We start from the raw sequence: 12466 nt of genomic DNA, 5'->3' as shown, positions 1-12466 counted from the left end.
GTCTGGATGTCTCACCACTTCCTCAAACTAAATCCATCCAAAACCGAACTTATAATTTTTCCTCCACCGCGTGCCCCTTCCCCTGATTTCTCCGTCAATATCAATGGCATTACCATCAGCCCATCCCCACATGCCAAGGTCTTAGGTGTTGTCCTGGACTCTGAACTTTCCTTCAAACCCCACATCCAATCGCTGTCCAAATCTTGCCGCCTCAGCCTCCGCAACATCTCCAAAATACGCCCCTTTCTAACCAAAGACACAACAAAACTCCTAGTTCACTCCCTGGTCATCTCGCGCCTCGACTACTGCAATTCCCTTCTCATTGGCTTACCTCTACACAGGCTATCCCCCCTTCAATCCATCATGAATGCTGCCGACAGACTCATCCACCTCACCAATCGCTCAGTGTCCGCCGCTCCTCTCTGTCAAGCCCTCCACTGGCTTCCGCTCACCCAACAAATTAAATTCAAAATACTTACAACATCTTACAAAGCAATCCACAGTCTAGCCCCCAGCTACATCACCAGCCTCATCTCAAAATACCAACCTAATCGCTCTCTTCGTTCTTCTCAAAACCTCCTGCTCTCTAGCTCACTCATCACCTCCTCCCATGCTCGCCTCCAGGACTTTTCCAGAGCCTCTCCAATCCTATGGAACTCCTTACCCTTATCTGTCCGATTATCCCCCACTCTAATAGCTTTTAGGCGATCTCTGAAAACCCTCCTCTTCAGAGAAGCCTATCCTACCAACCCCTAACAAATGTACCTCCTTTTCTCCATCAACCCATCCCCAACAGTTATTGCCTTTTGTTTCACTTGACCCTCCCTTCTAGATTGTAAGCTCTAACGAGCAGGGCCCTCTAGTTCCTCCTGTTTTGTAACTGTATTGTCTTCCTTCACATTGTAAAGCGCTGCGCAAACTGTTGGTGCTATATAAATCCTGTATAATAATAATAATAATGCATTTAAATCCCATTCCACGTTGAGACCATGGGGTGCATAGGCCTTAACCCGGTATATCCAGGAAGTTTCCAACCTGGACACACCCCTCGTGAGATTACTTCCCCGCCAATTTCCCACGTATCTGTCGATTCCAAGGAACAGCGTACCCGCAGGATTCCTATTGTGGTGGGTATCATAGTGGCGGGAAACACTATGTTTAGGGAATCCATTACAGATGTTAGGAATGTGCTTATTCAGACGGACCTTGAGCATCCTCGTGGTCCTCCCAATGTATTCCAGACCACATGGGCACCTAATCAGATACACCACGTGTGTGGATGCACAGGTGATGAAAGTGTTGATTTTATGTAATGGAGGATTAATGGAGGGTAATGGAGGATTCCCACACAAAAATAAAAAATGACATGGGGTTCCCCCCAGATACATACCAATCATTTATCTTTTTTGATGCTCATCAATAAATTTTATTTTTTTTTTTTTTAAAAAATTATTTTTTTTTTTTTAAAAAAATGTTTTTTTTTTTTTCCCTCGTACAAGTAGCTTCAAACTGCTCACACTTTTTCTTACCTCCCGTATTAACCTTGCAGACGCTACAACGCCTGCAAGGAAAAAAAACCCACTTTATTTTGAAAAAAAGATACCCTATTGGGGGGGTTAATAACATTGGGAGCTATTTGTAACCTCAACGGAAGTACACCCCTAAAAACCACCTGGGGCGTTTCTGGTAAAACTGGACCTAGAACCCCATCATTCTTTAACACTGGCCAGTGTTTTTTCAAGATCTGTTTTATGGAGAAATGTTGAGTGGAGAATGATGAAAAAAAGGCATATGAAAAGGAGTTATCTGTATGTTTAACTCGAGGTTGGAGCAACTCTTCCCTATCCTTTTGTTCTGCCCTCCGCTTGGTCGTGCCTCTATATGTACTGCGTCCCTCCGCCGTGCGGCCACGCCCCTGACGACGTCATTTCCGTGTGACGAAACGTACGTCGGGCGGTCCCATTGGCGGAGGCGGGCGCATGCGCAGTGGACGACGACGACGGCCATCTTTGTGGTTGGACACATCCGAAGATGCACGCTTCCAAACGCTGCTAATACTCTGCAATCATGTGAGTGCATTATAGGATTTTTTACCAATAAATTCCCTTTATCGAGCTTACTGCACCATGAGAGCTTTTCTTTTGTGTGTTCATGATTTCCCAGGACATCCATCAGGGTTGATCGAGTGTCTTTGAGGTCCATACCATTGCTCAATTTGTGGTGTTATCTGGTAAGGGTATTTTTGAAACCTATCTTGGTGGTGGTCTATGTCACGTAGCCCTTGAAGGAAGGAAGGATTGCTCACACAATTTTCCTATTTGCACGTGGTTCTCCAACACCTGGATTGATCTTAAAAAGACTGTTTCCTTTTTAACCTAAGGACTTTTTTAACCTAAGTGTTAGCGCTACAAATTCATGTATGTTATGCTCTATGACTTATCAGGGTCATTTTTTGTGTAGCTGCTTTCTGTATCAATTTACTTGATTATTGTGGATTAAGGTCAATGTGAATTATTCATCATTTTTAGCTAAGTGGTGCATAGCGCAGCTGTTTTATATATAGAAAAATATTATTTTTTCAGAATTGTCGCTCTTTTATTAATATCGCAAAAAAGGAAAAGCGCAGAGGTGATCAAATACCACCAAAAGAAAGATATATTTGTGGGGGAAAAAGGACGCAAATTTTGTTTGGGTACGGCGTTGCATGACCGCGCAATTGTCAGTTAAAGTCGCACAGTGCCAAGTTGCAAAAAGTGGCCTGGACGTAAAGCAGGAAATTCTCCGGTCCTAAAGTGGTTGTAAATGCCTAATCTTTTTTTTCTCTTAAAAATAACAAACATGTTATACTTTCCTGCCCTGTTTAATTGTTTTACAGAGCAGCCCGATACTTCTCTAGCCCGATACTTCTCTTAACAGGGCGTGACCATAGGAATCTGCTTACCAATGTGGTACACCAGTGGGCTCAATCCTGGGTCCGTTAGTACAGACAGCATGGCTTGGCCCCTTCTGCCCACAGGATTTGACTGACAGCAGCAGGAGCCAATAGCTCCCGCTGCTGCCCGAGTCCCTGTGAGAAGAAAAAGTTAACCCCTGCGCTTCCCCCGTGTCTTCATTTATACCGATAGCCCCTTGTGCTTCCTCGTTTCTTCATTTATACAGATAGCCCCTGCGCTTCTCCGTGCCTTGGTTCATACCAAAAGCCCCTGCGCTTCCCCGTGCCTTAGTTTATACCGATAGCCTGTGCGCTTCCCCGGGCTTTCATTCATACCGAAAGACCCTGCACTATCCCGTTTCTTCATTTATACCGATAGCCCCTGCGCTTCCCCGTGCCTTCGTTTATACCGATAGCCCTTGCGCTTTCCCGTGCCTTTGTTTATACCGACAGCCCTTGCGCTTTCCCGTGCCTTCGTTTATACCGACAGCCCTTGCGCTTTCCCGTGCCTTCGTTTATACCGACAGACCTTGCGCTTTCCCGTGCCTTCGTTTATACCGACAGACCTTGCGCTTTCCCGTGCCTTCGTTTATACCGACAGACCTTGCGCTTTCCCGTGCCTTCGTTTATACCGACAGCCCTTGCGCTTTCCCGTGCCTTCGTTTATACCGACAGCCCTTGCGCTTTCCCGTGCCTTCGTTTATACCGACAGCCCTTGCACTTTTCCGTGCCTTCGTTTATACCGACAGCCCTTGTGCTTTCCCGTGCCTTCGTTTATACCGACAGCCCTTGCGCTTTCCCGTGCCTTCGTTTATACCGACAGCCCTTGCGCTTTCCCGTGCCTTCGTTTACACCGACAGCCCTTGCGCTTTCCCGTGCCTTCGTTTATACCGACAGCCCTTGTGCTTTCCCGTGCCTTCGTTTATACCGACAGCCCTTGCGCTTTCCCGTGCCTTTGTTTATACCGACAGCCCTTGCGCTTTCCCGTGCCTTCGTTTATACCGACAGCCCTTGTGCTTTCCCGTGCCTTCGTTTATACCGACAGACCTGGCGCTTTCCCGTGCCTTCGTTTATACCGACAGCCCTTGCGCTTTCCCGTGCCTTAGTTTATACCGACAGCCCTTGCGCTTTCCCGTGCCTTCATTTATACAGATAGCCCCTTGCCTTCCCCGTGCCTTTGTTTATAACGATAGCCCCTGCGCTTCCCCGTGCCTTAGTTCGCACCAAAAACCCCTGTGCTTCCCCGCTTCATTCATACCAATAACCCCTCTACTCCGTAACATCATCTATCCCCATATCCCTTCCGCTCTGTGCGATTATTCATACTGGGACAGACCCGACAGGGGCTTTTGGAGGGGACTTCAGGGTAGCCTCTAACCTACTGATATCAGGCCTGGCATTTGAGGGAGCTACAAGCATTAAGGAAGATGTCCTGTAATAGAATGTAAGAAGACATTACCACATTTAACAGTCAAGGAAGCTATGATTGTCTCTGCCAACTTGAAAGTCAGTGAGAAGGCAGATGTGAAAAGAAAGCTGGTTAATGAGATTTGGACAGCCCTTTCCCTTTTGAAAACTGGTGCCGAACTGTCTGGGTGGACACTGACCTGAGTCACCTAGACTTGTCTAGGTGACCAGTTGTTAATTAGCTTACTGGTAATTAGATCACTGTTAGATGCTTGCTGTTAATTAGCTTACTGTTTAGGTTAGCTGTATTGATGATATTAAGGTTATAAGTTTGCCTTGTTTAGGATAACTTGATCAAGCTCTTATCTGATTTTGTGTGGTATAAATTCTATGTGAGTTTACAATAACGTCAGATCCAGTTTGCGCCTATGCTAGTGTCTAGTTCTTGGGTTCAATGCTCAGCTATTATACCTTGCTCCTGGTTCCAGAGTGAATAAAGCTGTATCTTGGCAGAAGCACCCAGGCGGGGTGCCAGGAGGTCCGTCATATGTGGTGGCAGCAGTGGGATCTGCTTCCTCCCTACAGAGCAGATCCAAACTACCACCAGGACACATTCAGGAAATCGCTGCAGTGTGGAACTATTCTTCACAGTGATGGAAGCAAAGTTTACACGGTAGATGCAGGGAGAGCTTACCCGGTTTGGTGGACCTAGTTCTGTATGGGACACACTGGTGTGCAGGAATGTAATGCATCGGGGGCCATGGAGAAAAGCCCTACAGTTGGAGCAAGAGCACTGCGTAAAAGATCTTGCTACCCCAGAGGAGCAATACTGGTTCCAGTGGGACTTACCAATGCCCTTCCTCAGTGAGCAGCCCCAGCAGGAATGGGTGACCTGACTGGAAAGTCTGGTCTGCATCAAGATGATGTTGGATGAAGGATACCAAGTGCTTCATTTGTACATTACCCAAGTTTGTCTGTGGTTGAAGGATGATACTTCCATGGAGGGCTGTGATTTTGATGGTCCAGAACTATTGAGAATCCAGGAAGATCCAGACTTTGGAAGTACAGCTGAGTGGCGGAGAAATGACATCCAGGATTTTATTGAAATGGATATTCCCAACAATCTCAGATTGCAAGTAGATTTTAATTTTTTAATACTGAAAAAGTGGAAGCTGGAACAAGCATATAAAAGACTGTTCAGCAAAGGTCAACAGCATACCCCAACATCCATGGATGTAATGAATTATGAGTCAACCGCCGAAGCGCTGGCACTGGGCCCAAGTGCCGCCAGCCGATGCCTGGATTTTCAGCAATTCCAGAGAGTGGGTATTTAATAGACTTTTCTGCTGAGAAGGAAAAATGCAGTGAACCTCCAGCAGGAGAGTTGGCATGAGGGCAGAGCACCACTGACCTCTGCACAGCACCCACAGCACTTCCGGCGCTCCGGGGAGCCAGGGTGGGCAGCCCTTCTCCCCAGACACAGGCCAATGCAGAGAGGCTTGAACTCCTAGCTGAAGCTTTGGCAACTAGACAGAGGGTCCAAGACCTCTGTCCCTACCCACAGAAGTTTCAGAGGCCCAGGGTGAGGTGGTGGTGGTTCTTCCTCACCAGCAGCAGTCAGAAGGAGGGAGAAAGCTATTCCCCCTCCCCAGTGGCAGATCCACAGTCTGGGAGAGGAGGTGGTCGTCCTCCCTCCCGAGCAGCAGATCCACAGTCCGGGAGAGGAGGTGGTCGGCCCTCCCCAACGATCTGCATTCTGAGCGCAGAGGAAGCCGTCCTCCCTCCCCAGCAGGAAAAAACCTGTCTTACCTCCTCAGCAAGGGTCCATGCACCTGGGAGACAGTACCAGAAAAAGGTCTTCCCCCAGCTGCTGGATGAGAGTACAGGAGAAGTAGCTGGCTCATCTCCCAAATGGCAGTTCAAGGAGTCAGGAGAGGAGGAAGCCATCCTCACTCCCCTGCGGCAGATTAACAGTATCGGAGAAGAGGTAGTTGTCCTCTCTCCCCAGCAGCTGAGCCACACAGCTGGGAGTGGAGGAAGCTGTCCTCCCTCTCCAAAAGTTAGCCAGAGTGGATGATGTGGGGGGTCCACAGCAGAAGAGCTGGCATCAGGGAAAAGTGTCCAGCACCGGCAACAACTCCAGGGAGCCTGGGCAGGTGGTCCCTCTCCCCAGTGACAGGCTGATGAAGTGAACCTCCTACTCCCAGCTGAAGCACTGGCAACAGAGCAGAGCACCGCTGGCCTATGCCTAGCACCTACCACATCTTCATGACTCAAGGGAGTCCACCCCTCTCCCAAACAGCAAACCAAGACCCAGAACGGTAAAGACCTCCCAGCTGAAGTGCTGGCAGCTGGACCTCTGCCCCACACCTACCGATGAAAACTATTATCTGAGGCCAAGTATAGAAATCATGTAGGCCAAACTATGTAGGTTCGCTCTGCCCGAGTAATGCATGCCCAGACCATGTGAAGGTCCAGGACCTGGTTAGTCTCATTTTGTTGGGGGAGAAATGTGACAGACCCAACTGGAACAGGGTCTTTGGAGGAGACTGCAGGGTAACCTCTTGCCTACTGACCCTAGCATTTGAGGGAGCTACAAGCATTCAGGAAGATGTCCTGTTATATAAACGCAAGATTACATTATTTAACAGTCAAGGAATCCTTGATGGTCTTTGCCAACTTGTAACTCAGTGAGAAAATGGACGCGAGAAGAAAGCTGGTTAATGAGAGTCGGACAGCCCTGGGTCTTCCTGAATACTGGTGCTGAACTGTCTGGGTGAGCACTGACCTGAGTCACCTACACTTGTCTAGGTGACTAGTTAATTAGCTTACTGTTAATTAGATCACTGTATGATGTTACTTGCTAACTTTTGAAAAGCTTTCTTTTTATGTTTAGATGTACTGTCAGAAGTACTAATGATATCGCTGTTTAAAGTTTGTCTTGTTTAGGATAATGTGATCAAGCTTGATTTTGTGTAGTATAAATTCTGTGTGAGTTTACAATAAAGTTAGCTCCAGTTTGCATCTAAGCTAATTTTGTCTAGTTCTTGGATGCAATTCTCAGCTACTGTATACCTTGTTCCTGGTTGCAGAGTGAAGGAAGCTGTCTCTTGGCGGAAGCACCCAGGCAGGGTGCCAGGCGGTCCGTCAGACATACCAAAAACCCCTTTGCTCCATCAATCCTCCCCATAACCCCTCGGCTCCGTGCCATCGTTCATACCAATAACCCCTTGGCTCCGTGCCATTGTTCATACCAATAACCCCTCGGCTCCGTGCCATCGTTCATACCAATAACCCCTCGGCTCCGTGCCATCGTTCATACCAATAACCCCTCGGCTCCGTGCCATCGTTCATACCAATAACCCCTCGGCTCCGTGCCATCGTTCATACCAATAACCCCTCGGCTCCGTGCCATCGTTCATACCAATAACCCCTCGGCTCCGTGCCATCGTTCATACCAATAACCCCTCGGCTCCGTGCCATCGTTCATACCAATAACCCCTCGGCTCCGTGCCATCGTTCATACCAATAACCCCTCGGCTCCGTGCCATCGTTCATACCAATAACCCCTCGGCTCCGTGCCATCGTTCATACCAATAACCCCTCGGCTCCGTGCCATCGTTCATACCAATAACCCCTCGGCTCCTCGTTCATACCAATAACCCCTCGGCTCCTCGTTCATACCAATAACCCCTCGGCTCCTCGTTCATACCAATAACCCCTCGGCTCCTCGTTCATACCAATAACCCCTCGGCTCCTCGTTCATACCAATAACCCCTCGGCTCCGTGCCATCGTTCATACCAATAACCCCTCGGCTCCGTGCCCTCGTTCATACCAATAACCCCTCGGCTCCTCGTTAATACCAATAACCCCTCGGCTCCTCGTTCATACCAATAACCCCTCGGCTCCTCGTTCATACCAATAACCCCTCGGCTCCTCGTTCATACCAATAACCCCTCGGCTCCTCGTTCATACCAAAAACCCCTCGGCTCCTCGTTCATACCAATAACCCCTCGGCTCCTCGTTCATACCAATAACCCCTCGGCTCCGTGCCCTCGTTCATACCAATAACCCCTCGGCTCCGTGCCCTCGTTCATACCAATAACCCCTCGGCTCCGTGCTCATACCAATAACCCCTCGGCTCCTCGTTCATACCAATAATCCCTCGACTCCCTGCCATCGTTCATACCAATAACCCCTTGGCTCCCTGCCATCGTTTACACCAATAACCCCTCGGCTCCGTGCCATTTTTCATGTGGAAGAACCTGTTCACTTGTGTCATTGTTCATATTGACACCCTCTAACCTTTATGCCAATTTTGTTATAGATAACTTCCTGTGCCATTTGCCATTGTGGACAATCAATAATCCTCTGTGTCATTGTTCATATCAATCACAAGCTCTGCACCATTCTTCCTATGGATAACCCCTCTGTTCCTTATCACTCAAAATATCTCCTCTTCTCCATTGCTCATGTTGGTCACCCTTCCCTGTGCATTTCTCATATTGATAACTGCTCCTGGTCATGGTCCATATCCCCCCCTATATCAGGGGTCTCCGACCTGCGGCCCGCAGGCCAATGTGGCTATTTGCTTGTCTTTACCTGGGCCTTGGGGCACTACCCTGCCCAATGACACCATAGACAGGGCACTATTCCGCCCAATGACATCATAGACGGGGCACTATTCCGCCCAATGACATCATAGACGGGGCACTATTCCTTCTATGGAAACCAATGATAGGGGCACTTGTCCCCCCACTGACACCATAGACAGGGCACTATTCCTTCCACTGACACCATAGACCAGGGCTTGACAAATTTCCTTGAAATCTAGGAGCCAGATTTTGTTCTGCGCATGCCGAATGGCCGACTTCTGTTGGACCAGCTGCCATACACACAGGCCCAATAGCGGACAGTTTTTAATGAACCGGCTGATGTTGCCCGGCATTCGACCAGTGTGTACGTTGTTTACTTCTGAGAGTTATTAAAGGAACACTCCAACCCCCATGACCACTTCAGTGATTTGAAGTGGTGGTAGGAGTCAGAAAGACTGCACATGCTGGGATATTTACAATTATGTGCTGGGGCTAGTTGCACCTCTAGCACGTGACTTACTGGTGGCGGGTACTACTGGCTGAGATCATGGCAGCCCTGGAGGAAGCAAGCAGAGCCGATGCTTCCTGTAGCTCTCCTGTCACAGGCAGAGTGCATTTGATATCACTCCGCCTGTGATAGGACAGAGCCGGAACTATACAGGAAGAATCAGCTCCGTTCTGTCACAGCTTACAGACACCATTCTTTCGCTAGACATCCCAAGTCTCATAACCCAGGCACCAGGCCGCTAATTCTAGTTGCCAATTCGACCTGGCTCCTGGGGTTTGTCAAGTCCTGCCATAGACGGGGCACTATTCCTTTCACTGACACCATAGACGGGGCACTATTCCTATCACACCAACGTCTTTTTTTTACTCCCACTAACCATCAAGCCTATAATCATTGTTTACTCCCTTTGATGCCATGCTTTGCATTAATATTCACACCCCACCATCATTCATATTGATGACCCCCTCCACTCCATGCTTCGTATTAATAACACCCCACCATTGTTCTTTATGATGACTCCGCAGCTCCGTATTGATAATCACACCCCACCATTGTTTATATTGATGACCCCTACACTCCGTGCCATGCTTCCTATTAATAATCACACCCCATTATTGTTCTTATTGGATGACCTCTCCACTCCATGCCATGCTTCGTATTGATAATCACACCCCATTATTCTTATTGATGACCCCTCCGCTCTGTGCCATGCTTCCTAATAATAATCACACCCCATTATTGTTCTTATTGATGACCCCTCCACTCTGTGCCATGCTTCCTAATAATAATCACTCCCCGTTATTGTTCTTATTGATTACCCCTCCATTGTTGGTCAGCCTGGACTCATTTTCCAGTCCAATATTGTATCATCAATGTGAGGGTCATACAGTCACACAGCCCCTAGCTCTCCCTACACTCTGGGGGGATGTTTGCACTCACACACAGCCAATGAGCCCCCATCAGATCCGCCCCCACATAGGCCAATGTGCAGTGTGTCCCCCTTCCCCCTCACACACATGATAAAGTCGGCCAGCGAGTCGCCCGCACCTCAGTGGCCCGGGGTGAGGGGCTCAGTACAGGCGACGCCACGGGCCGGGCGGCGATCCACGGTGACGTCAGAGGCAGGCGTTCAACGTGTGCACACAGCTCTGTCACTCACCCGCTGGGGTCTCCTCACCGCATAATTCGTGGCCTCGGCCTCACACTACCAATCGGCGTCCGGAAGCCAAGAACACGGGGGTTCTCCTTCCGGGTCACGGCTGTGTAAGTGACGTCACCTGAGCAGAAAGCCCCGCCCCGGGTTGAAGTCATTTTGTCGGTGAGAATCCCTGGTTTCCGGAGGCTCAGCGTAGGGATGTACCATGTGCAGGCCTGAAGGGGTCGCTGAGGAGTTAAAAGTATAGTTCACCTTTTACAGAAATGTAAAAAAGAAAAGAAAAAATACAGCCACACTAATACAATAAAATGTACATTTATAAAATCTTTGCTTTGAAGCATTGCAACCAGGATCAGTGGGTGACAGGTGCAATGCTCAGTGTCCTACAGACTCTCCAGGTTCTAAAGGAGGAACTGCATTGGAGTGCAGTGCAACCCGCAGCAATGTACCAATGCATGCATACCTCCCAACTTTAGAACTTGAGAATGAGGGAGATTTCAGGGAGACCGTGACCCAGAGGCGGCTGGTGCTCACAATTTTTGGGGGGGGGGGGTGCAAAAAGAAAAATGTAATAGGTATTGCTTCGCGGCAAAAAACACGGTAAAAAATTGCGTGACTTTGAGGTCCCCTGCCAGCACAAATCCCCCCAATCCATCCACAAACCCCTGCCAGTTAACTTCCCCACTGGCATGAATGGATGGATGGAGACATGGATGGATGGATGGAGACATGGATGGATGGAGACATTGATGGATGGATGGAGACATGGATAGATGGAGACCTGGATGGATGGAGACATGGATGGATGGAGACATGGATAGATGGAGACCTGGATGGATGGAGACATGGATGGATGGAGACATGGATGGAGACTTGGATGGATGGAGACATGGATAGATGGAGACATGGATGGATGGAGACATGGATAGATGGATTGAGACATGGATGGATGAATCTAGACATGGATGGAGACATGGATTGATGGATAGAGACATGGATGGATGGATATATGGATGGAGGCATGGATGGATGGAGGAAGACATGGATGGATGGATAGATGAAGACACAGATAATTGGAGACATGGATGGATGGATGGAGATGGAGACATGGATGGATGGACACATGGATGGATGGACACATGGATGAATGGATGGAGACATAGATAGATGGAGACATGGACGGATACATGGATGGAGACATGGATGGATGGATACATGGATGGATGGATGGAGACATGGATGGATGGATACATGGATGGAGGGAGACATGGATGGATACATGGATGGATGGAGACATGGATGGAGACATGGATGGATGGAGACATGGATGGATACATGGATGGATGGAGACATGGATAGATGGAGACATGGATGGATGGAGACATGGATGGATGGATACATGGATGGAGACATGGATGGATGGAGACATGGATGGATGGATACATGGATGGAGACATGGATGAATGGAGACATGGATGGATACATGGATGGATGGAGACATGGATAGATGGAGACATGGATGGATGGACTCATGGATGGATGGAGAGATGGATGGATGGACACATGGATGGATGGACTCATGGATGGATGGACTCATGGATGGATGGACACATGGATGGATGGACTCATGGATGGATGGACATATGGATGGATGGACTCATGGAAGGATGGACACATGGATGGATGGACTCATGGATGGATGGACACATGGATGGATGGACTCATGGATGGATGGACTCATGGATGGATGGACACATGGATGGATGGACTCATGGTTGGATGGACACATGGATGGATGGACTCATGGATGGATGGACTCATGGATGGATGGACACATGGATGGACTCATGGATGGATGGACTCATGG

The 12466-nt window shown here is 48.7% G+C and overlaps 1 protein-coding gene across 3 annotated transcripts in view; it reads right to left on the bottom strand.

The window, feature by feature from the left end:
• PHRF1 (PHD and ring finger domains 1) overlaps nucleotides 1-10696 on the bottom strand; it is a 119180-nt gene extending 108484 nt beyond the window's left edge. For 2 of the 3 annotated variants that reach the window (XM_082270216.1, XM_082270218.1), the window contains exon 1: nucleotides 10603-10696. The gene's annotated coding sequence lies outside the window, so the exon portion shown is untranslated. The remainder of the gene's footprint in view (nucleotides 1-10602) is intronic. The other variant, XM_082270217.1, reaches the window with a different exon arrangement.
• Between the last annotated feature and the right edge of the window lie 1770 nt (nucleotides 10697-12466).

Source organism: Pelophylax lessonae (assembly GCF_965119305.1).
Source record: "Pelophylax lessonae genome assembly, chromosome: 10".
In the NCBI taxonomy this organism is placed as follows: Eukaryota; Metazoa; Chordata; class Amphibia; order Anura; family Ranidae; genus Pelophylax; species Pelophylax lessonae.
Note: the sequence above shows the minus strand (reverse complement) of the source record. Positions and strands in the feature narration are given on the sequence as shown.